The sequence below is a fragment of the Homalodisca vitripennis genome, chromosome 2 (genome assembly GCF_021130785.1).
Source record: "Homalodisca vitripennis isolate AUS2020 chromosome 2, UT_GWSS_2.1, whole genome shotgun sequence".
Lineage (NCBI taxonomy): Eukaryota > Metazoa > Arthropoda > Insecta > Hemiptera > Cicadellidae > Homalodisca > Homalodisca vitripennis.
Window position 1 is genome coordinate 13,692,040 of NC_060208.1, and position 23,379 is coordinate 13,715,418.

Consider the following 23,379-nt stretch of genomic DNA (forward strand, 5'->3'; position numbering starts at 1 on the left):
TAACATATAAACAGCGAAATTGTAACGGTTTACACAATCATTTGGTTTCATATCCTGCAGTATCTGGATTTATAAGCATGTAATTTGAGTTTTTAATGTAAAACTTTGTAGACTTCTATAACTAATGTAGAACTGTTATTTTTGGAATACCTAATTCAACGCTTCGACGAGGGATGGACTTCCCAGGACTTCTAATTGCCGATTGTTTAATTAGTTCAACCGTTTCGTCTGTTACACCAGGTTGATTTCTGTTTCTTAACTGATCCAGTTTCTTCTAATTGTTTAAACCAACGTGTTATGTTATTTTTGGGCGGTGGATCTCTTCCAAATTCACGTCGAAATGCACGTTCAACTACAATTACGGATTTTAATTCAGCCAGAAATAAAACACTTTGCATTATCTTTATCCGAGAGCATAGTAACTTACTAAACTCTCCGCAAAAACAATACAATAACTGATTTTGAGGTTAGAACAGCTTATATACAAACTTTTGGGTTTGAGGCTTTCACAGATACCAACATAACATCTAGAAATTTCCCTACTATCTTCCTACGAATAGTAGGACCTTCAATTCACGTCGGAATGCACGTTCAACTACAATTACGGATTTTAATTCAGCCAGAAATAAAACACTTTGCATTATCTTTATCCCGTAACTTACTAAACTCTCCGCAAAAACAATACAATAGCTGATTTTGAGGTTAGAACAGCTTATATACAAACTTTTGGGTTTGAGGCTTTCACAGACATCTAGAAATTTCCCTACTATCTTCCTACTAGGACCTTCAATTCACGTCGGAATGCACGTTCAACTACAATTACGGATTTTAATTCAGCCAACAATAAAACACACTTTGCTTTATCTTTATATACTAATCTCACCGCAACAACAATACAAAACCCGATTTTGAGGTTAGAACAGTTTATAAACAAACTTTTGGGTTGGAGGCCTTCAGAGATACCAACATGACATCTAGAAATTTCCCTACTATCTTCCTACGAATTACTGAAACCGCACCATTCTTTATGATGACCATGTATAAAGGAGAAAATGCTGTGCCAATATTTACTAGGGTCTGTCGGCTCACCTCTTACTGAAGAGTTGCGGGAGTTATCCTACCGGGCGAAGGCTCGACGAGATGACAGCGTAGGTGGACGAGGTCCAAGGGAAGTTGACACAACAAACGCAACTAATTGACCTTGATAAGAACTTGCCAGCGGCACTGGAACCAATCGTATTGTAAGACACATCGGAGTTCCGTACCCCGGAGCTCCTAGACCGACCAAGGGAATGGAAGTTCCTTAGGGACGGCAGATCTGGAGGACAAGGCTTCAGAGTTACCGGTGGTGAGGCTTTCAGAATGAGACGGTTCACTTGGGGTTCAAGACTTCCCGTACTTCCGGACTTCTATCAATGCTTTTCCTCGATAAGAACATCACCAAGGTTTGCGCGAGGCCTCCTTAATAAAGTAATTAGTAACAGTTTAAGATTAGGCGTTTTCTAATTAGAAGACTTTTTTTGTTCTGAAAACGTATCAATATCAGATTAGATGAGTATATATGTAAAATGGATTTTGGAACGATGATATTGGCAGATTTGTTAATCGAGGAAGCTGAGGTTGAATAGATTCTTTGAATTCGTAATTTTACATATTAGTTGGTACCCACAACTGTGATTTAGAGTTCAACACTGACCGATCATGTAAAATTGATTGTTCAAAGTTTTTTGACACTTTAACTTCAGGTTTTGTTTTACTGTTAAAGACTCGTACAATAAATTACTGACCCATAAAAGTTTTGCGAAATCGTGTTGTTGACTTAAATTGTGTTTTTAAATTCCTTCAATTAATAAAGTTTCCTTCCTTTTCGGCTAAAAAAGGAAAGTTCTGTTTTTTTATATAAGTATACGACAACAATTATTAATGATGCTAAAAACGTTGAGTACTTTCAAATTTGAATTTCAATTCCATAATGGTTAATCTCTTTAGTGGGATTTTGTATAAAAAATCGGTCTATTGCTATTGTCCTCATGAAAGCACTTACGGAAATGTCTGCATAACTTCAATGAACATGGATCCGAAGTCAAAAACCACACATAGTTTCAAACTTTATAAATTATTGATGCGGCTTGAAAAAAGGTGGCTTGAATCCATTGGTCAAATTAGTGCGCCATTTAATTCAAATATGGCGGCCGTTCGGACTTAGACTATCTGACAACTGACTGACGGGTTTGTCCTCTCTCCTGTGCTATCCAAACTAAAGATATAAAAATCCGTCTACATAAGTAATTATCCTATTTTTATTAATTTTCGTTCACTCAATATTTTTATTTGTTTTTGTCTACTTTCTCTAAAATATTGCTAATTATCAGAATTCCTAAGTCATATCCATAAGTTATTCTGCTTCACATAACTTCCGTTCAAGTAAAAAATTTAGAAAATGAATCTACACACTGCTCAAGATAAAATTCTAATCCTAACAATATTCAACTCGAGTCCTACGCACAGGCCTTAAGGCCCATGTAGGCTCTTTTTCCAATATTATTTTTAAATTATTCAGAATTTATGTAGCAAATTTAATGCTAAAATTAATGTTTTAATTAATTTATGGTATAATTTAATGTTTTTAATAGGTATGTGTGTATATGTATACATGTATATTTTGATTTTTCTCTTTTATTTCATTACATGGATTTAATTCTTGTGATATAAGACTTCTTTATATTATTTAGCTTTAATTATTTAATGTTAATTATTTTGAAGTGTATTTCTAGAATACTTCTTGTATAGTTTGCATTAATTAGATATCCAAATGCTACACTGTTATCCTATTCAATATAAAGATTTAATTTATATTTCATTTTTTTGTGGAAATAAAAGTGATTTGATTTGATTTTTAATTAGAACAATTTCAGAACTTCGTATTCATACGAGAAGAAAAAGATCTTTACTATACAACTTGGTGCGCCATTTATTTCTAATATGGCTGCCGTTCGAACTTATAAATATTCAGAACTCCGTTTTTATACGGCAAGAGAAAGATCTTTATTGTACAACTTGGTGCGCCATTTATTTCAAATATGGCTGCCGTTCGTACTTAAAAATATTCAGAACTCCGTTTTTATTACGGCAAGAGAAAGATCTTTATTGTACAACTTGGTGCGCCATTTATTTCCAATATGGCTGCCGTTCGAACTTAAAAATATTCACAACTTCGTTTTTATTACGCCAAGAAAAAGATTGTTTTTGTACAAATGTAGTTGGAATCCTGTATTTATAAAACATACCATATTAATATTTTACTTGTAGTGAAAACTACCTACAGCAGAGTAGGCTACAAATGCGACTAATTGCACACTGTGTTGTTGCAGCAGTCAGTGTGTACGCACGGAGCAATGGTTACTTCCACGTATTACCCATACTCACGTGTGTAAACACTCGAGTGCCAACTCTATGTGCATGTTCTCAACACTCAGCCGAGTTCTGTCACATGAATGAAAACCATTGCATTGCTTTTACACCAGGAAAATGTCTGGCACTATCCGTCTGTACTAGATAAGCCAGATATTTTGTGTTCCCACCAGGTTTAGTATTCTTCTTCATCGGTATTCCAGAACCAAATAGTTTATTGGCGAATTCTTTCTAGCCCACTGGCACTTAATTTGCCATGTTTAAAGAGAAATTTGTCAAACTAATCTCTAAGCTAATTGACCTTCGCGGGATTTCGCTGTCGAGGAGCCAACTTATCCGTACACGACTGGGAGGCTAGACCTTTAACAAACTTAATAACTGAAGACTCTTGGAGCAAATAGTAGCCTACTAAAAAACCAATACTTTTCCAAATGATTCAATTTTTGGACGAGGCCTTTCGAAATCTGCGTAAAGATGTATTTGCGGAGTCGCCTGATGATGAAACCTTTGGTTTTGAAAGGCCGCGTCCAAAAAGTAAATCAAGTGTATCAAGTATTGGAAAAGTATTGTGTTATTAACGTTTAGTACTATTTCAACTATGTTGACAGTTGGATCGTCCAGAAAGAGAAATTTACGTATTTAAGGTATGCAAATTCAGTTACCACACGAATGTAACAAGCTGTTTAATACATAATCTGGTTTTTATGGATGGATAATTGATCTGGTTTTGAAAGCAATGGAAGGATGTCTGGGACTGGAAGCGATATCCTGTTATCCTGCTGTTTAAAGGATGGGGTTTGAATATGAATTTAGTTTTTAATTCAATTTTGTTGTGCTTTTATTACAACTGTATTAACCCTTCTTTCCTGAGGATCGTGAATGAAGGAAATAAGGAGAAGCACAAACCGAAGAAAATATAGTCTCGACATTGAATGTTTCGTTAGGAGAATTATTCAGTGTTTAATGGTTCACGTAAAATAACCTATTGGATTGAGTTCAGACATCTGTGAATTTCACGTTTCAACCTGATGGGGGAGCATTCGAGATGCACCAAAACTAGTCGAGTTCTTCGACTTCTTGAATGAAAAATACAACACAATGGATCAGCTTCGTTAAGCCCGGACTCAGCATTAATGACGTCATCTCTCCAGAGGCCATTGTTTGTTGTTCTCCAGCTGGAGCCTGCCGATGGTTCCTGGAGTTCCTCAGCATTGCTGATCTACTCTGTTCCTCAGAACGACGTGATCGACCGTCTAACAATCGATTGTCGAGTCTTGAATTTGCTGAGATACTCAAAATTCATTCACCATTGGAACTATAAGTTTCATTTTGTTGTATGAACGACAAGTAGATTTGTTAAATGACCTATTAAACAATGTTAGTACTACTTTAGTCATCGCCTTATCCTTCTTCTGGATCTTTGCCCTTAGAGATCTGGATCTGCCACGCTTTGGCCTATGGACACTTTGCAGTAAACTCAACGTGAGAGAACATTAACACATAGCATTTTACCACTGGTATGATTGTTAGCAGTATTTGTGTCTCACGGAAAGAGAAATATGTCAGGTAACACATTTGTATGTGTCCGAGGAACTCTTTATCTTCTATTATAAAAATGTATCAGAAATATTATCATATTAATAAAAGCTCTTAAGTATTTTAGAGTTGTATATTAAAAGTAGTTTGCCCAAACTTTGGTAACATCCGAATAATCTTGTATTTTATACCAACCGTAACAAAATAAGACTCAGCTTCGATGAATCACTGACTTCTTCTATAACGTTTTACGTTCTTTAGCATGGCACATAATCATTTTAAACAGGATTAAATAAAATAAGGTTATATCATTATAAATTTTGTATGGTTTCGTTTATTGTTGGTGCAAACAGCAACTGAAATTACCGAATTATTAAACAACCAAACAATGATATTAACTCATAGTACGTAGTTTGTTTTAACAATGGCATAAAAATTCTCTACGGTTAACGTTTGCGAAAATCAAGAAAGTTGTGTTCAAAACAAATTTTACAGTTACCTGCCAGTTGATATTATATTTCGCTAACTTAGACCATCACCAAGTTCATTAGTAACGCTTAACCCTTTTACGATGAGTTATGGGAAATACAACAAAAGCGCTCAACATACACATTAACTGGTATCTTTATTCAACGTTATGCAATACATGTAATATTAAAACTATATTTTAAAGCCTTAAAGAAATTCAGTAATATTTAAATATTTGGAGAAGAGATTGATGCTCTGCTTTGCCACAAGCACTTATAGAGCCCAATTGACAAGAGCTTGCTTTTATTTTAGGATCGAAGGAAACTGAATGTAATCAACCTGCATGTAATTGAAATTGCGCTGCGAAACATAGAAATATATAAGTTTTTACTTTTCACTTGTATCACAAAAGTGTCTAAGACAATCAGCGCGTTACCAGTTTTGACGGACAACGTTATCAGCGTGACCTTGTCATTCGTGAAGGTCACAGTCACTTATCATTGTTCGTTATTACCACCTGTTAGTTATGTGACAGTTATCTAAATTATAACTAATGGTCTAAAGGGAACCGCGAGTGACACAAAGAATTGTTATTATTAGAGCTTATTATTGTTATTGTATGGTGTTCGTAGCGATATACTGTATTATTATTGCCCTGATAGTAAAGCCAGTTCCTCCTCAGATAACGCCCCCACTAATGAGTTTTATGATTTCTAATCTCTGGTTGTTTGAAGTTAAGAAGAGTCCCAATTACCTTGGCGTGAAGTATAAAAATTATGATGAAACTAATAAATCTCGACAGAGAAATGTATCTTTAACGAACATACGCAATAATTTTATAGCGTTCATTCTTCCAGCGATTTACAAGGTTGACTAGCAAATACAAATGTTTTATGAAGAATAAAAATCTAATAATAATTCTACAATAGAAATTTTTGTGAAGGGGATGAATATTAACACACTTTGCAGTGCACATGTATCCTGTCGGTTTGCAAAGTTTGTGGTTCCTGGTTGTAACCCGTCATATAACATTGGTATGCGTAACGTACTTATTCTAGTTGTCTAGCTTTTTATACTATTTATTAACCTGAGGCCAGGAAAACTTTCATGCCAAGTTAATTAAAAATTCAAAAAACATAAACACATGGTTTACATCCCATACAACTGTAAACATAAACAAGATTATGTAACAAATGCAATGCTGAGAATTTGAATACGTCATATGCTGGTGTTTTTATTTATACTATTTCACCTCTCTAATTATTGGGAACAGTTAGCAAAATTAATTTAGATTTTGAGAGCCGAGAAATTGTCAAAAATAAAGTGAACTGGTGAAATGGTTCTTTATTTTAATTGGTACTTTGGGATTATACCGACCACACACCCAGACATGAATCGTTATTTCACATTTCGTTTCTACTGATTACTAGATTAGCGTAGAACAATATTTCGTCAATATAAAACAGGAATTGTCTTATCGCAAACCCCTCCCCATCCTCAGACAGAGGTCAAAGTCGAGCGTCTAGTAGATAACGTGATTGCAGAGTCTCGCCGCCCGTTCAGCTGGTGCATCGCTTTGTTGTACTTCCGTGTTTTACCTCTACATTTCTCCAAACACAAAAATTCAACAAAAACAAACATTTACCAAACTAAACTCTTTATTAAAAAAACACTAAAAACTTGTTTTTATTCTTGATCACATTCCGCCACCCAAAATGCGAGTGCCTCCGGCCATCAGCGCGGGCTTTGGCAGCACCTTCGGTGCTGCCCCGCGCTGATGTCGACGAAAGAAAAACATCCCTCGAGATAGTACCTATCAGTAAAATATCAAATTCTAGAGGGGCTAATCAGAAATATAAATTGAATTGTAATGGAAAGGCAATTATGTACCGTGCAAATCACGTGATGCCGCGCGGCCTGCCGTAATCAGGATTCTCGAGAAAGATAAGATAACAGCGACAACAATACCGATCACAATACCTGGAAATGCTTGTAAGTTTTGTAATTTTGTAATTGAAGAGTTGTTTTTTTCGTTCTATCATGTTTGTTTCTATAAATTTCTATTTTTGTGTTCTTCATACTGGTGTGGTCGGTATAATCCCAAAGTACCTTTTAATTTTAATGTAAACCTGTTTTTATATTTTAAAACGCGCATACATAACATAAAACTGTAAAGCTTGAACTGAAAGATATCGATTTAATATAGTTTATCTTTGAATTAAACGTAACCACAGAAGTGTGAGTATGTGCAGACGCCTTTATTTTCTGTTAAACCCTTGAAAAAAAGTTCCTCACTTAGCCGAGGTTTATGTAACACGTTATCACGTAAGAGAATGAGTGATTTATGTTGAACAGAAAAGACTGTATAGTGTATAGTGTCAAAAAAAAACAAAAAAATCAATCATAATACTACTAGGATAACTGGTGGAGAGGTAAGAAATGTTCATTAACTTGTTTTACTTCGGTGTTGTTAAAATAGCGCTAATGAGCCATGTAGTTTTTAAATAAACACCTAATAAAAAAAAATTGATACACTTTTTTTAACTTTAAACTCCTTACCTTTTTTTTATTAAAGGAGAGACCGATCCCCTTTTAAGCCTTATTCTGTCCGTCCTCATGGGCAACTGGCCTGTGCGAGGATCTTATCAAACAGAATAAGGGGGAGAGTCGATACAGTACAAGGTCGATGGTACTGATAAAAAGTGCAACGGTCACAGACAGGATTTGAACCTGCGCTATCTCTAACTCAGACCCAAAGTCCAACGGCCATCGGCACTCCCAATGTTCAAATCTATAAAATTTCCAATATTTGTTAAAAATTATCAAACTTATATCGACCACTAAAAGATTTTAGTGCAGTTTAAAAAACTGCTAAAAACAAACAAATGCGGAGAAATTAAAAATTTAACTTAAAAGTAAATATTTCTTGAGACTGATTGAGAAAGTAATTTTTACTGTTTGAATAAACAAGATGTTCACTCAAAACGATGGCGAATGTCCGAAATCCTATTAACCTCTATACCTAATGCAGTGGTAAGTCTCTTTAAACGAATCCAAGTGTATATTTCGAGGATCAAAAGCCAATATTAAAAGTTAAATAGCAAAATCTAATTCAACCAGTGATATTTTAACACTGTCAGCCAAGATGGTGAACAACGTGTGTTAATCATTTAATTTAGCGAACCCGTCTAACTGCTACCCCTCTCGACAATTGGTGTAATTGCAAAGGGACAAATTAATGGACGAAGGGCAAGGACTAGCCGCGGGCCCCATGTGGGACAGCCTCGGCCCTCAACTAGACCTTGGGCGCCCGCATCTAGCGCTCTCCCGGTCGGATACAGAGATCTGAGCAGAAGTCGGCAGAGATAAGAGCAGCCAACACAGGCGCAAGTTGGTTTGAGCTTTTGACGCTTCTTAAGTGATCTATTTCAGAAAAAGCATTATTTATTTATCCATGACTCGGTCCAATCTGACTACTCTGAATCACTATACTTTTGGGGTTCTTGAAATTGACCTTGAGCCGAAACAAAAGTTCTGCAACTCATCTACGAAAGCGTAATGTAGGTGAAGCCTTAATCGGAAAAACAATTTTTCAAGGCCAGAACGGGGGACTGTGGGAATCTCATTGAAGAGAAGTGGTAAATGCTGATGGTAACTCGCAGGGTTCCGCCGCCTCAGCACTCCTGACTTCTGGGAATCTGGGGCTCCCAGGAGAACAAGGATAAACAGTCGTCAGGCCACTGTGGGGTACAAGACCGTCTGTGTCTTGCATCACGACAACACTGCATGGCTTCCAGTCAGACCAGTTTCATTCACACTCGAGTGTGTGTGAGTGTGTTTCAGATTGTAACAAATTTTTTGAGAAGGATTACATAATCCTTGCTGAGCCTATGTATCTACAAAGTTACAGTTATACTTCCAGTGTGCCCAGGGTATAATAAAATAATATTGACTAGTATCAAACATCTAAAACGTGTTTTCAGGCAAATTCTTATTTTTTCAGACACAAATAAATAACTCTTCTAAAATGGGCAAGATATTTTATTTTTCTATTTTCAAGGACAGCGGTTGCATGGGCTCAAAAATTTATACACTTTTTGGATGAAACCTCTTAAATAACTTGACAAATGAAATTTAAGGTTGTTAAAAGAATTTCCATATTGTTTATTTTTACTTGTATTTAAAATTTTAATGTTAGGAATGTTATAGCACTTATCTGGTTCTTTCTGAGAGAACATAGTCAATAGTCAATTATTTATTGCGGAGACAAAATATATTTGTATCATGTAAAACATATATATCAGTATCATTGTTGATAGTAACGTACATTGGATGTATGGTTAGAAGTCTAAAATAGTAATAATCGTGAACTGCGGTAAGTAAGAAGTAACTAAACTATTTATTACTTTACGCCTTAAAGTTCAAAGCCAAATTTTCTTTCTAACTTTATTGTATTTTAGGTAAACTGCGGATTCTGCTTTCTGAAATTGTTTTACACTGATATATGTTTTGTAGCCTGAGATCGAATCAGTGATTTCTTGGTTAAATCTGAGTCTAGAACACGGAAATAAGAAAGAGGCGATTTTAAATCTCATATAAAGTGAAGAAATAAGGCAAGTGTCACAAAATTACAAAGGCGGCTACGATAAACTACAAATGTAAAGTAATAAACAAGAAATATTATATATATAAAATATATATTAATATTTTATATATAATATTATTATATTTATTACTTTATAATAATATATATAATATTATAATAATAATATTATTATTATATTATAATAATATATAATATATAACAATTAAATATATATAAAAAATAATATTAATATATATTATTATATAAAAATAATCGAATATCGTAGACATTTCCTGTAACATTGAAACCAATACTCACAGTTTGGTTGGGGTTCTGTTTGTTAGTACGGAGAGTGCAGACCTATTGTGACCTGTATCCTGTAGTTCAGTTTTAATAATTAGTGTTTAGTTTTTATAAAGTGCATGTTTTAGAGTTAATGTACATGGAATAGACACAGCATGGCAGTTGTGGTTCCTAACTTATGCGTGACCCAACGCTCTGGTATGTTTTGTTTACTTTAACCTAAGTTGCTGTCATGCATTAGTTTAGTCATTTACCTGAAGAATAGATCAGGTTGCAGATCTCGAAACGTAGTGTTATTGATTGTATTGTAACACTGAACGATGACTAATGTGCTGAAAATTCTGTTTCCTTCAAAACCATTATGTAGTTAATCATAGTTACATGAATGTTCACCGATTATATTTTATAAAATATCGCATACTGTGTACAGAATATTCGACAAATGCAAAGTAGTATCAGTACACCACAGGGGCGCGGTTTTTGAATCTCTACCCGGGTCAACCGCGGGTATTTCTGTTCAGGAACGAGAGTTCGGAGAGGTATTTGTCTTCAGTTTCATACAATTCTCCGAAGTTACCTGATACACTCACAGCCATCTCTTCGTAAGAGCTTTTGTGCGGAAGCAGTGCGAGTTATTAATCCGAGTTCCGTATCTGACTCTTCTCCAGTCAGCAATTCCAGGCGAGTTCCAGCTATATACTGTCCAGCGAATACCTGGAGTCCAGTTATGGATAGCTATCCGATCACCAGTCACCGACATAACAAGCACGTTCTTCGAGGCGAATAAAATTTCACTTGTTATTAGAACAAAGTGACCAAGGACAACCTAAGGATATCTGCAGGGTTGCATGGTGGAGGTACCAATCATGACTCCATCATACTAAAATCTAAGTAACAAATTCCACCATTGTTGACATATCAAACTTAACAAGGCTTCATGACTTCCAGAAGGATAGTATATGTGATACGTGACAGAGCAGGATACACTTCCCTTGTTATATTATAGAAACAAACCAATAGTCAAGCTCACATGAACCTACAGGATACTGTAGTTCCAGTGGATTGTAGTTAACAGAGTTAATATTTATATCTAACTTACAATTAATTTATCATGTTATACCTCAAACCTCAAATTATTTTATTTGAGGTTTTCTTCATAAATGGATCTCGTCCTAACCCAGAGACAGATACCAGTGTGTGCAGATCTAGAATGTCACGTTGGGGAAAAATAAACTGGAACATGGAGTCCCAAAAGGATCCATTCTTGGGCCGGTTCTTTTTCTTCTATATTTAGATAGAATACATTCATCGATCCACAATGGAAAGATAATTGTGAAAATCAACTTCTAAAGAAAGTCTTAGAAGAAATCGGATCCTTCATTGCTGTCAACTGCTGCATTCAACATTTTTCTGAGATCAATTTAAGAACAAATAGTACAAAATCTAATGTCGTCAACTTTTGTCTCCAATAAAATGTAGATGGAAGCCAACCGGCAGTTTTTTTTTATTTTTTTTTATGAGCTCTTAGAGAATACTGACTCCACCCAAGTTCCTAGAGATGTACCCCGACAAAGGTCTAACCTGGAACAATCATGTTGATTATATCATTCTGTGCTCGTGTTACTTCAGGCATCTATGCTCTGCGTAAACTTGCCAGTATTCTTCACAAAAAGTCTTAAGGATGGCTTAGTTTGGCCTGATTTATCCATACTTGACATATGGATTAAAACTTTGGGCCAGCTGTGCCCCAAACACAGTTATTTAGACTAATAAAACTGACAGAATAATTTCTCAATTAAACATCAAAGAGTTGTGAACGGATGCTTTCAAGAAACTTGAATTACTCACTCTGCCCTGCCTCTATATATTGGAGGTTGCCCTGTATTGTCGATCCAAATGTGTTCTTATAAAGGGTAAGTGACTTTCACTCCTATGAAATTAGAGGCAGGGAGAGCTACCATGCTCCAAAACACAGGACGGTGGCTTTCGAACGCTTGCCGTTACAGGCTGGAGTCACATTTCTTAATCAGCTCTCTGAAGGTTTTGTAATGTTAAAGCGCCTAGTGGCGTCATGCGTTTTATTATGTCGAAGAGTTCATGGTTGGCCACTGGGAGAATCAAAATTAAAAAAAAAATATTTAGTTAAAACCCCGAGTCTCAAGTTGCATGAATGTTAGGGCGAATGAGCAAGAAGTTTGTGTGTCTATTGTAAGTATACATGAATGTGTACATCTAGGGTAGTTTTGATATAAAACTGACTTTTGCAATGCAATGTTTTATTGTCATAATGCAATAAAATAATAATTATTATACACAACACAAATCTGCAGAATACCTGGTCTCCAAAGACAAAGCGCGATAACGCGCTCGCAGTTTGCCGCTGCTGCTCCAAGCTAGTGTTGCCGCAAGACTGGACAGTTTCGCACCTCCAAAACAGATATAGTCTAAAGTAAACACTCTGGTGAGATATGTCGACCGAGGAATCGCGGAATGCACCCGCAGTTCATGAGCGGGCCGGTGTTGGAACAGCGCCCGGTCAGAAATAGCGAAGCTGAATCATTGGCGATCTTGGAGAGCGGTGGCGGCGATGTGGCCTGAGAGGCAGTCAGCCGCATAAATACTCGACATTGAAACATCCGTCAGTCCATGGTGCAACACTGATTGTGTGGTTTTCTCCTCATTAAACATCATAGGTCCCAACCCACTATTAATTAATAACTGCTCGTTATGAAAACTAGACGCATAAGGAAACAGGATTTTTCCGGACATCGTTCAGTGATACACAAAATCCGTAACTCTACGTTTCGAGATCTGCAATCTGATCTCTTCTTCAGGTAAATAACACTAACCTACCACATAATTACGAACTAGGTTAAAATAAACAAATCATACCGGAGCGTTGTGAGACGCCTATGTCAGGATTCACAACCACCATGATGTGTCAACTTCACTGACTCTTGCACTTAATTAAACACTAAACACAACATTAACTATTGAAACTGAACTACAGAATACAGGTCACAATAGGTCTGCATTCGCCGACCAACCACCTACGACTGAATGCATGGTCATTTACATGGCGGTTGTGATTCCTGACTTATGCGTGTCACAACGCTCTGGTATGATTTGTTTATTTTAATCTAGTTTGTAATTATGTCTTAGGTTAGTTATTTACCTGAAGAAGAGATCAGATTGCATATCTCGAAGAGTAGTGTTACTGATTTTTTGTATCACAACGATGGCAAATGTCCGGAAAATTCTGTTTCCTTCACAAAATCCTTCCATCGTCAAAAATAAACTTAAAATACAGGACTAGACGCATACTATCCATAAAATTGGATTTATACTCCAGTAAGTTGATTATATAAAACTGTGTTTGAGCACAAAACACAAGATTCGTCATAAATGTTTTCAATATGAGTACACCGTTGTTTTCAACGTTAGTTGCAAAGCAAAATTTCAAAAAAATTTATGTGCAATTGATGTGAAAAACTACGATGTTCCAAAGAGTGTTCAGGAATACCAAGTCCTGCCTAGTACATTTACTGACTTTAATACATCTCACTTATACGGTAGACTAGTTTGCCCAAAATTACGAACTACGTGCGGACTAATTATAACCTTCACTGAGTATTTTAATAAAGAAAGACCTTTGTTGTATTTTTTTTATTTTATCGCGCTCGTTTGTTTCATTAACTAATGATTGCATTTCATAAGTCTGGCTTGGAAGCTGTGACAACACCTGTAATGGAAATAAGATTCTGCTCAGTTAGACATGTATCTAGGAATGGTAAATAAATAACTTTCCATGGATCACTGTGATTCGCCTAAATGCCTCCTTCTTTTGGTGCTAGTCATGAAAAGTAATGGATAAAACTTTTGGTAAATAAAGATATCAGTCGAAAATTTCCAGCTTGTAACTCGATACACTTAGTTTTTTATAGTATAAAATCGTAGGCAAACAAACGAGTTTCTGGCGATTGGTTGTAAACCAGTAAACTGATCGATTCTCAAGGGCAATAAAATTATCTTGAATTCGCATGAAATCTCGATGTTTATTATAACTTTGGCCAAGTCACGTTCTATGACATTTTTCCAGACATTGGACGGCCTACGTGTTCAGACAATGTAGTGGAGAGTTATCCTAGGTCAGGTCTGGCTTAGACTAAACACTGCCATTGTCACACTCGCAGACCTGTGCTTTACATATTATTCTATTCAAGCGACACTTCTGGTCGTAGAACTAATTTTAATCGTTAGATATCTCTTTCACTGTTAATTTTTGACATCACAAAAGCATTCGTCCGTATTTAATGTTACACCACCATTATTACAAAAATCACTTTGTTTTTGTAATAAGAGAAAGCATGGATTGATAGGAGACATAATACTACTACCTGACCTGTACATCTCATACTGGTAATTCTTCCAAGCAGCCGAGATTTGAGACTCAGAACTTTGAGACGACCAAAGGAGATAAAGGATTGATAGGAAGAAACAACACCACTATCTGACCTGTATATCTCGTACTGGTGATTCTTCCCAGAAGACGAGAAATGAGACTCAGAACTTTGAGACAACCAAAGGGATAAATGATTGATAAAAAGACATAACACTGTTATCTGACCTGTATATCTCGTACTGGTGGTTCCTCCCAGAAGACGAGATATGAGACTCAGAACTTTGAGACAACCAAAGGGATAAATGATTGATAAGAAGACATAACACTGCTATCTGACCTGTATATCTCGTACTGGTGGTTCTTCCAAGAAGACCAGATTTGTCTGATTTTCCTATCTAAAATATTAGTAAAAACCATACTACTAATTTAAAGAAGTAAAAATAATAATTTATTTTATACAAGAAAGAACTACAACGCTATTAAATAATTCTTATTGCTTTTATCAGTATCTCTATGTTGTCAGAACAACATTGAATTAAATAATTTTTGTCTCAGTGACAATACAAATATCAAATACTGACAGCCTATATTACTTTTAAAGGAAAGTAAACATATTAGACCCGCTAACATTAGTTCTAAAGGTAAAAAATTAGACAGTTAAACACTGCTACAAATTAAGATTTTCGAGAAATACAGTTGTGAAATATAAGGCAGACTGAATGGATAGTAATGCTCAACGTGTGGTCGCAGAACCCTCTCTCTAGTGGCTGGGGTGGGACAGATGTGCCAACACCTATGTTCACATCTCTGTGATGTAAGCGTCCAGCGGTGACACCAGCTTGTCGGGTACTACTGATCGCAGTGCCCTCTAGTGGGTAGGGCAATCCAGATGTGCCAACTGACTGGTGTTTGCAGATCCGGACAGTTATGGGTGTTTGCAGACCCGGACATTGAGGGATGTTTGCAGACCCGGACAGTGATGGGCTGTTTGCAGACCACGGACAGTGATGGGTGTTTGCAGACCCGGACAGTGATGGTTGTTTGCAGACCCGGACACTGAGGGATGTTTGCAGACCCGGACAATTGTGGGTGTTTGCAGGACCCGGACAGTGATGGGTGTTTGCAGACACTGTCAGTGAAGGGTGGCAGATCCGGGTTGTTTGCAGACCCGGACACTGAGGGATGTTTGCAGACCCTGACAGTGATGGATGTTTGCAGACACTGTCAGTGAAGGGTGTTTGCAGATCCGGACAGTTATGGGTGTTTGCAGACTCGGTCACTGAGGGATGTTTGCAGACCTGGGCAGTGATGGGTGTTTGCAGACCAGGCGTTTGCAGACCCGGACAGTGATGGTGTTTGCAGACCAGGACAATTGTGGGTGTTTGCAGACCCGGTCAAGTGAGGGTGTTTGCAGACACTGGGCAGTGAGTTTGCAGACCCGGACAATTATGGTTGTTTGCAGACCCGGACACTGAGGGATTTTTGCAGACCTGACAGTGTTGGGCGTTTGCAGACACTGTCAGTGAAGGGTGTTTGCAGATCCGGACAATTATGGGTGTTTGCAGACTCGGTCACTGAGGGATGTTTGCAGACCTGGGCAGTGATGGGCGTTTGCAGACCAGGACAATTGTGGGTGTTTGCAGACCCGGACAGTGATGGGTGTTTGCAGACCAGGACAATTGTGGGTGTTTGCAGACCCGGACAGTGATGGGCGTTTGCAGACACTGTCAGTGAAGGGTGTTTGCAGATCCGGACAATTATGGTTGTTTGCAGACTCGGACACTGAGGGATTTTTGCAGACCCTGACAGTGATGGATGTTTGCAGACACTGTCAGTGAAGGGTGTTTGCAGATCCGGACAATTATGGGTGTTTGCAGACTCGGTCACTGAGGGATGTTTGCAGACACTGTCAGTGAAGGGGTGTTTGCAGATCCGGACAATTATGGGTGTTTGCAGACTCGGTCAATGAGGGATGCTTGCAGACCCAGACAGTGATGGGATGTTTGCAGACTCGGTCACTGAGGGATGTTTGCAGACCTGGGCAGTGAAGGGTGTTTGCAGATCCGGACAATTATGGGTGTTTGCAGACTCGGTCACTGAGGGATGTTTGCAGACACTGTCAGTGAAGGGTGTTTGCAGATCCAGACAATTATGGGTGTTTGCAGACTCGGTCACTGAGGGATGCTTGCAGACCCAGACAGTGATGGGATGTTTGCAGACTCGGTCACTGAGGGATGTTTGCAGACCTGGGCAGTGTTGGGCGTTTGCAGGCCCGGACAGTGAATGGTGTTGGGCTGCTGAGTATCACTTCTTACAATCCTCTTCCGCCAGACAGCTGCTATATTGTTGGGGGCAGCAATAACCTGAGAACTACGAACATTTTGAGCGCTGAATCACTTCCAAACTGTGGACAGCAAAGGTGGTGGTATCTGCCCTACCTCACCGACAATTCTAGCTCGTACAACATCCAATGAACAAGGAGACATCCCTAATTAACGCCTAAAGAAGGAGCTCTGCGTGAGGCAGAGTGGGGTGGCGGTGGTGGATTTCAACCCTAGCGTAAGGGGTTCCATATCACGAAATATGGTACAGGTCACGATGAATGAACACATTGCTGCTTTTATTACGACTCTCTAAGCTTATAGCGATTTCTGGATAGTCAATGCCAATTCGGTACAGGTTACGATGAATTAACACATTGCTCCATATCTCACGACTCCATAAGCCTATAGCGATCACCTTCGTGAGATCCGCGTGACAAATGCGTAGGCATAATGACTTGACTTCAGCCACCTAGTACGCCAAAAGTCATGAGTGCAATTATGATTGAATGTATTTACTGAAAATAGAAGTTTGTTTTTGTTTCAATTTGCTACATTTAGAACCGTTGGTAAGACACAGTAGCGTGTGCGTGTGCATGGGATGTACAGCTTGCGAGTAGAGAGTACCGCCACGTCCGTGTATCGTGGTTGCACGTGAGGGTATTTGACCCCTTCCCTCAGAGGGTTGACTTTATCCAACAGTGACTCAGTGAGTCAGTGAGGTGATGTACAATGTAAGGTAGCGTGATTCACTCACTTGTAGGCCTCTAATCAATAACAGGTGGTATGTCTGCCTGTCTGGGCTGATCCCCACTTATCACCCGAGACCAGGGTGCGGTTCTGTACGGCTTCTCGCCCGAGATGAGTGCTTGAGTCACCCGAAACTGTCTTAAGCAATGAAGACCGATGAGCAGTTTCAGCACAGATCATTTCCGGTGCAGAACGTAAGCACCAAACGTTCCTAAATATACTATAATTTATCTTCCAATTCTGTGATTAAACTTTTCAAGCGTTTTCTTATCTTATAAAAATAAACTTTTCCTAAAGGCATATATGTAAAGCATGGTAATAATAGCAATAAATGTAGAAATATAAAACATATATGTACGTACAATATATAAACATATTTAGAATTTGATTTGGGAGGTGAAACCAAACCTATAATCTAATACTTCTCGGAGAAAGCATTAGAAACTTGCGTGCTATTTTTTTCTACTGTGTTTAAGTTACATGGCGTTTTAATATACGAACAAAAACCGTTGGAACTTTTTAAATGGCTTTTATTAAATACAACCTGTTTTTTTCGTTATTTATGACAACGAAATACATTGTTAAATGTTAGAAGTGCAATGATGGTCTGCGTGTGTTGAAAAATCACGTGCTGAGGTCAAAATTACTATTATAATCGAGCTTTAATCTTTTTCAGCATCTCTCAACCATGCGTGCTTTCTGAATAATCCAGCATAATATTGTACAAGTAACCGAAACTGTACTTGAGCTAATTGCTGCGATAATTGATTATCAGTTATTGATCACGTATTATGCAGGAGTGAGTGTAAGAATTACGTATGTGCAAAAGAGTGTAAATTGACACATGCACACTGAGGGTTGCGTTAACATCGATGGAGTTAGTATACATACAGTATACAACAATATGTAAACTGTATGTGTTTTTTGTAAAGTACGACTTCATGAGGAGAATAAAGATATTTATTTATTTAATACAGTAATTATGGAATAAAGGAGACTAGCAACACTTATTTATAATATGTCCAGGATTGGTAAGACTGCTTACGGAGTTTCTTTCAAAAATTTACTGTAATAAAACTGTAAGTATTACAAATACAATAAAGTATTTGACATATTGTTATTTTATAGTGTTGAGAATCATAGTGTTTGTTATTTCTACAATAAATAGAAGCGGTTTGTTAATTCTCAGTATTTATAAAGTCAAATTTTACAACACACACACACACACACACACACACACACACACACACACACACACACACACACACACACACACACACACACACACACACGACTACGTAATATGGAAATGTATAAATACCTAATACGAACATGAATTCACAAGCGTGATTTATTAATACATGGTAGCTAATTAAATTGAAAAAATTAAAATTTAAGCTAATGGTAGTTTGTATCAATTCCACCATAAAAACATAAACATGTATGTTTTAGCTGCAGAATTTGTTATAAGTATGCGATAGCATCGTTAATGTTACATTTTTGTAATTTTAATTTGTGGAAATACGAGATGACATTTCACCTCCTATAAAATTGTAAACCGACACGTGGAACTAAAGGTACAAATACTCGTACAAATCAAGCTTGGAAAACACCGGAAAGAACCCTGACATAAGTACAGCGTGCGCTGATGCGTCTCACTGCTCCGATAGTTTCTATGATATTGGTACAGTCATCGCCCAAGTTGGATCAATCTGTACCACCTCCTGTAAGTGTACAGGGGTTGGAGTGAAGTCAATTTCAGTTCCCTCGCTTTATCGATAAAACAAGTACCACCGGCGGTCAAACACACGAACATAAAATACACGTGTCCAACCCTCGCAGTGCGCATAGGTTTTCGTTTCAATCCAACTCTAAAGAACTTGATTCATCTTTTCCAATTATATTTCGTATTTAACCACTGTTCAAAGTTTATTCATAACAAAACCACTGTTTTTTTCATTCGCATATTTATTTTCGTATAATTGTAAGCTGGTTGCCCGCCAATATCCATTCATTCATTTATTCAATAAAAGTTTCACATCGTGTTTAAATTCTTTAGCAGAGCTGAAAGAAACGTGTGAATTGTCACAGTGAAAAAACAACAAATAAAAAGAATGAGAAATCAAAAGTAAAAATTACACCTTTGTTTAAAAACTTATTTAAGTTAAATAAGAAATATAAATAGGTAAATTAAGTATTTAAGTAATCTTCAACAGAGTAATATGCCCGGTTCATGAGGTAGCATTTTAAGGAATTATTAAATTTTTGAATTGAATATTCATTTCTTAAAGATTCTGGAAATGTATTGTAAAGTTTTAGTTCAGAATAATACACGCCCTGCTCATAGAGTTTTAACAGATAATATTGAGTAATAGTACAGTCTATTATGAAATGAAGAATAATTCAAATATTAAATTTAAAATTGGTAAATAAAATCCAACGAGAAAACGAGCTACTTTCTTATCCACAGGAAAGCCGGGGGAAAGTGAAATATATACTGCTTCTAACCTCTAAAACATGTTTTCTGCTGATACCAACCATTAAATTTTTCATCTCACATTGTCTAACAGATTTATCTGGATTGCCTTGTCTGGAAGTCAAGTATTTTTTGTTTCCTTGTCGACTTTGATGGGTTTCTTTCAATTCCATACAAAATGGTTTAAATTATTGGTTAACAGTTAGGAAAGTCTAGTTTCTTGATCGAGGCATATTAAGTATGATCCAAAATATATTTAATATTTTCTGTATATATTTTTGATGTAAGATTAACAATATTCGGAAATAAATCTACGATCAATACAACGTTAGTAGTTAGTACAAATTTCTGGATTGTGCAATACTGATTATGATCCAAAATATGTTTGCTATTTTCCGTACATATTATTGATTCAAGATTAACAATATTCGTAAGTAAAAGAAAAGTTAAAATGAAGAACGGTAGGAAATAATTTATTTAAGCAAATATAGTAATAAATAGAAACTTTTTTGATTTTTACAGTGTGTATTGTAAGTAATGCAATAATGTTCACCACAGTTTTATTTCATATAAAGCACATGAAGTTCTTCGCTGGCTTTTGTCGTTATCAAAAACAAACACATGAAGGGTTTCAATATTATGCCTTGTTTTCTTTATCAGACATTGAAAAGCAAATATCGCTATCTCCGGTAGCTGATATAATAACATCGCTATCCTCGTTCCCTGACAGCAGTCGGCGTGATCCAGACACAACCGGCGAAATACCGGATAAATTTAATATCCGGAGAGTCTGAGCTTCGCAGTAGAGTGCAAGCGTTACGGCGCTAACCGTTTAAACTGTGCCAAGCCTAGAACGCGATGTTGCTAATAGCTCTGGACGTGATCCAGACACAACCGGCGAAATACCGGATAAATTTAATATACGGAGAGTCCGAGATTCGCAGTAGAGTGCAAGCGTTACGGCGCTAACCGTTTAACTGTGCCAAGCCTAGAACGCGATGTTGCTAATAGCTGTCGACGTGATCCAGACACAACCGGCGAAATACCGGATAAATTTAACATCCGGAGAGTCCTGAGCTTCGCAGTAGAGTGCAAGCGTTACGGCGCTAACCGTTTAAACTGTACCAAGCCTAGAGCGCGATGTTGCTAATAGCTCTCGACGTGATCCAGACAACACCGGCGAAATACCGGATAAATTTAATATCCGGAGAGTCTCCGAAATTCGCAGTAGAGTGCAAGCGTTACGGCGCTAAAACGTTAAACTGTGCCAAGCTTAGAACGTGATGTTGCTAATAGCTGTCGACGTGATCCAGACACAACCGGCGAAATACCGGATAAATTTAATATCCGGAGAGTCTGAGCTTCGCAGTAGAGTGCAAGCGATACGGCGCTAACCGTTTAACTGTACCAAGCCTAGAACGCGATGTTGCTAATAGCTGTCGACGTGATCCAGACACAACCGGCGAAATACCGGATAAATTTAATATCCGGAGAGTCTGAGCTTCGCAGTAGAGTGCAAGAGATACGGCGCTAACCGATCTTTTTACAACTCAAGATTGAAAGCCGTCAAACAAAACGCTATTTTTTAAAATGTTGCTAATAGCTGTCGACGTGATCCAGACACAAAAATACCGGATAAATTTAATATCCGGAGACTCCGAGCTTCGCACTGTAGAGTGAAAGCGATACGGCGCTAACCGTTTAACTGTACCAAGCCTAGAACGCGATGTTGCTAATATAGCTGTCGACGTGATCCAGACACAACCGGCGAAATACCGGATAAAGGGCTTGCCTTCAATATCCGGAGACTCCGAGCTTCGCGGTAGAGTGCAAAGCGATACGGCGCTAACCGTTTAACTGTACCAAGCCTAGAACGCGATGTTGCTAATGGCTGTCGACGTGATCCAGACACAACCGGCGAAATACCGGATAAATTTAATATCCGGAGACTCCGAGATTCGCGGTAGAGTGCAAGCGATACGGCGCTAACCGTTTTAACTGTACCAAGCCTAGAGCGCGATGTTGCTAATAGCTCTGGACGTGATCCAGACAACAACCGGCGAAATACCGGATAAATTTAATATCCGGAGACTCCGAGCTTCGCGGTAGAGTGCAAGCGACGGCGCTAACCGTTTAACTGTACCAAGCCTAGAACGCGATGTTGCTAATAGCTCTGGACGTGATACACGGCGAAATACCGGATAAATTTAATATCCGGAGACTCCGAGATTTGCGTTAACTGTGCCAAGCTAAGACGTAGAACGCGATGTTGCTAATAGCTGTCGACGTGATCCAGACACAACCGGCGAAATACCGGATAAATTTAATATCCGGAGACTCCGAGCTTCGCAGTAGAGTGCAAGCGTTACGGCGCTAACCGTTTAACTGTGCCAAGCTTAGAACGCGATGTTGCTAATAGCTGTCGACGTGATCCAGTCACAACCGGTAAAATACCGGATAAATTTAATATCCGGAGACTCCGAGATTCGCATTAGAGTAGCCTTTACGGTGCTGAGTATTAAACAGTGCTATGCTCCAGATTATATATTACAATTTTACGAGTTTCAGAGAAACTGAATAATCGATTACAAACCAGTGGACGTAACTTGATTCTTGGAAGGATACGTTAGACGGACTGAGATCAATTCTGAGGATATTATAGAAACAAGAAGAAGAAGTGGATATCCTTGAATTGTCCATCAAAAAAATCTAATATGGTAGAGTACTATCTTCAATTGTAAGATTAAATCAGCGTAAAATCACGTAGAAATGTGGATATTTTGCATTTTATGTTTCCTCGTGCAATCAATATTTAAATTCCATGGTACAACTTGCTACATTATAAGTTCATTTAAGGTCTATTCTAAATAAAAAGAAGTCCAAGTCTCTCAAATTATGGATAAATCAATTTTATGAATATGTAACACTAAGATGTATTGAAAATCAAAATTTTGTTTAATATGAGATCATTTAACCTGTTAGTCATTGCTCGATATACGCGCATGTTGAGTTAGTCGTATGATGTTAAGTGTAGGCCATACCCCTCATTTTCTGGCTTGAACGGAACCTTTTAAAATGATATATAATGTTGTGAGTGCAGAGAGGTTCAAGAAAACAAGCAAAATTT

At 37.6% G+C, this 23,379-nt stretch overlaps 1 protein-coding gene across 2 annotated transcripts in view; it reads right to left on the reverse strand.

Moving 5' to 3' along the window:
- The window catches only part of LOC124353575 (BTB/POZ domain-containing protein 2-like), a 74,437-nt gene that overhangs the window by 45,588 nt on the left and 5,470 nt on the right, over nucleotides 1–23,379 (reverse strand). Inside the window, exon 1 of one of the 2 annotated variants that reach the window (XM_046803476.1) lies at nucleotides 12,639–12,794. The exons of the other annotated variant lie outside the window; for it this stretch is intronic. The gene's annotated coding sequence lies outside the window, so the exon portion shown is untranslated. Of the gene's footprint in view, nucleotides 1–12,638; nucleotides 12,795–23,379 lie in introns of those variants that run through there. 2 annotated transcript variants of the gene reach the window in all.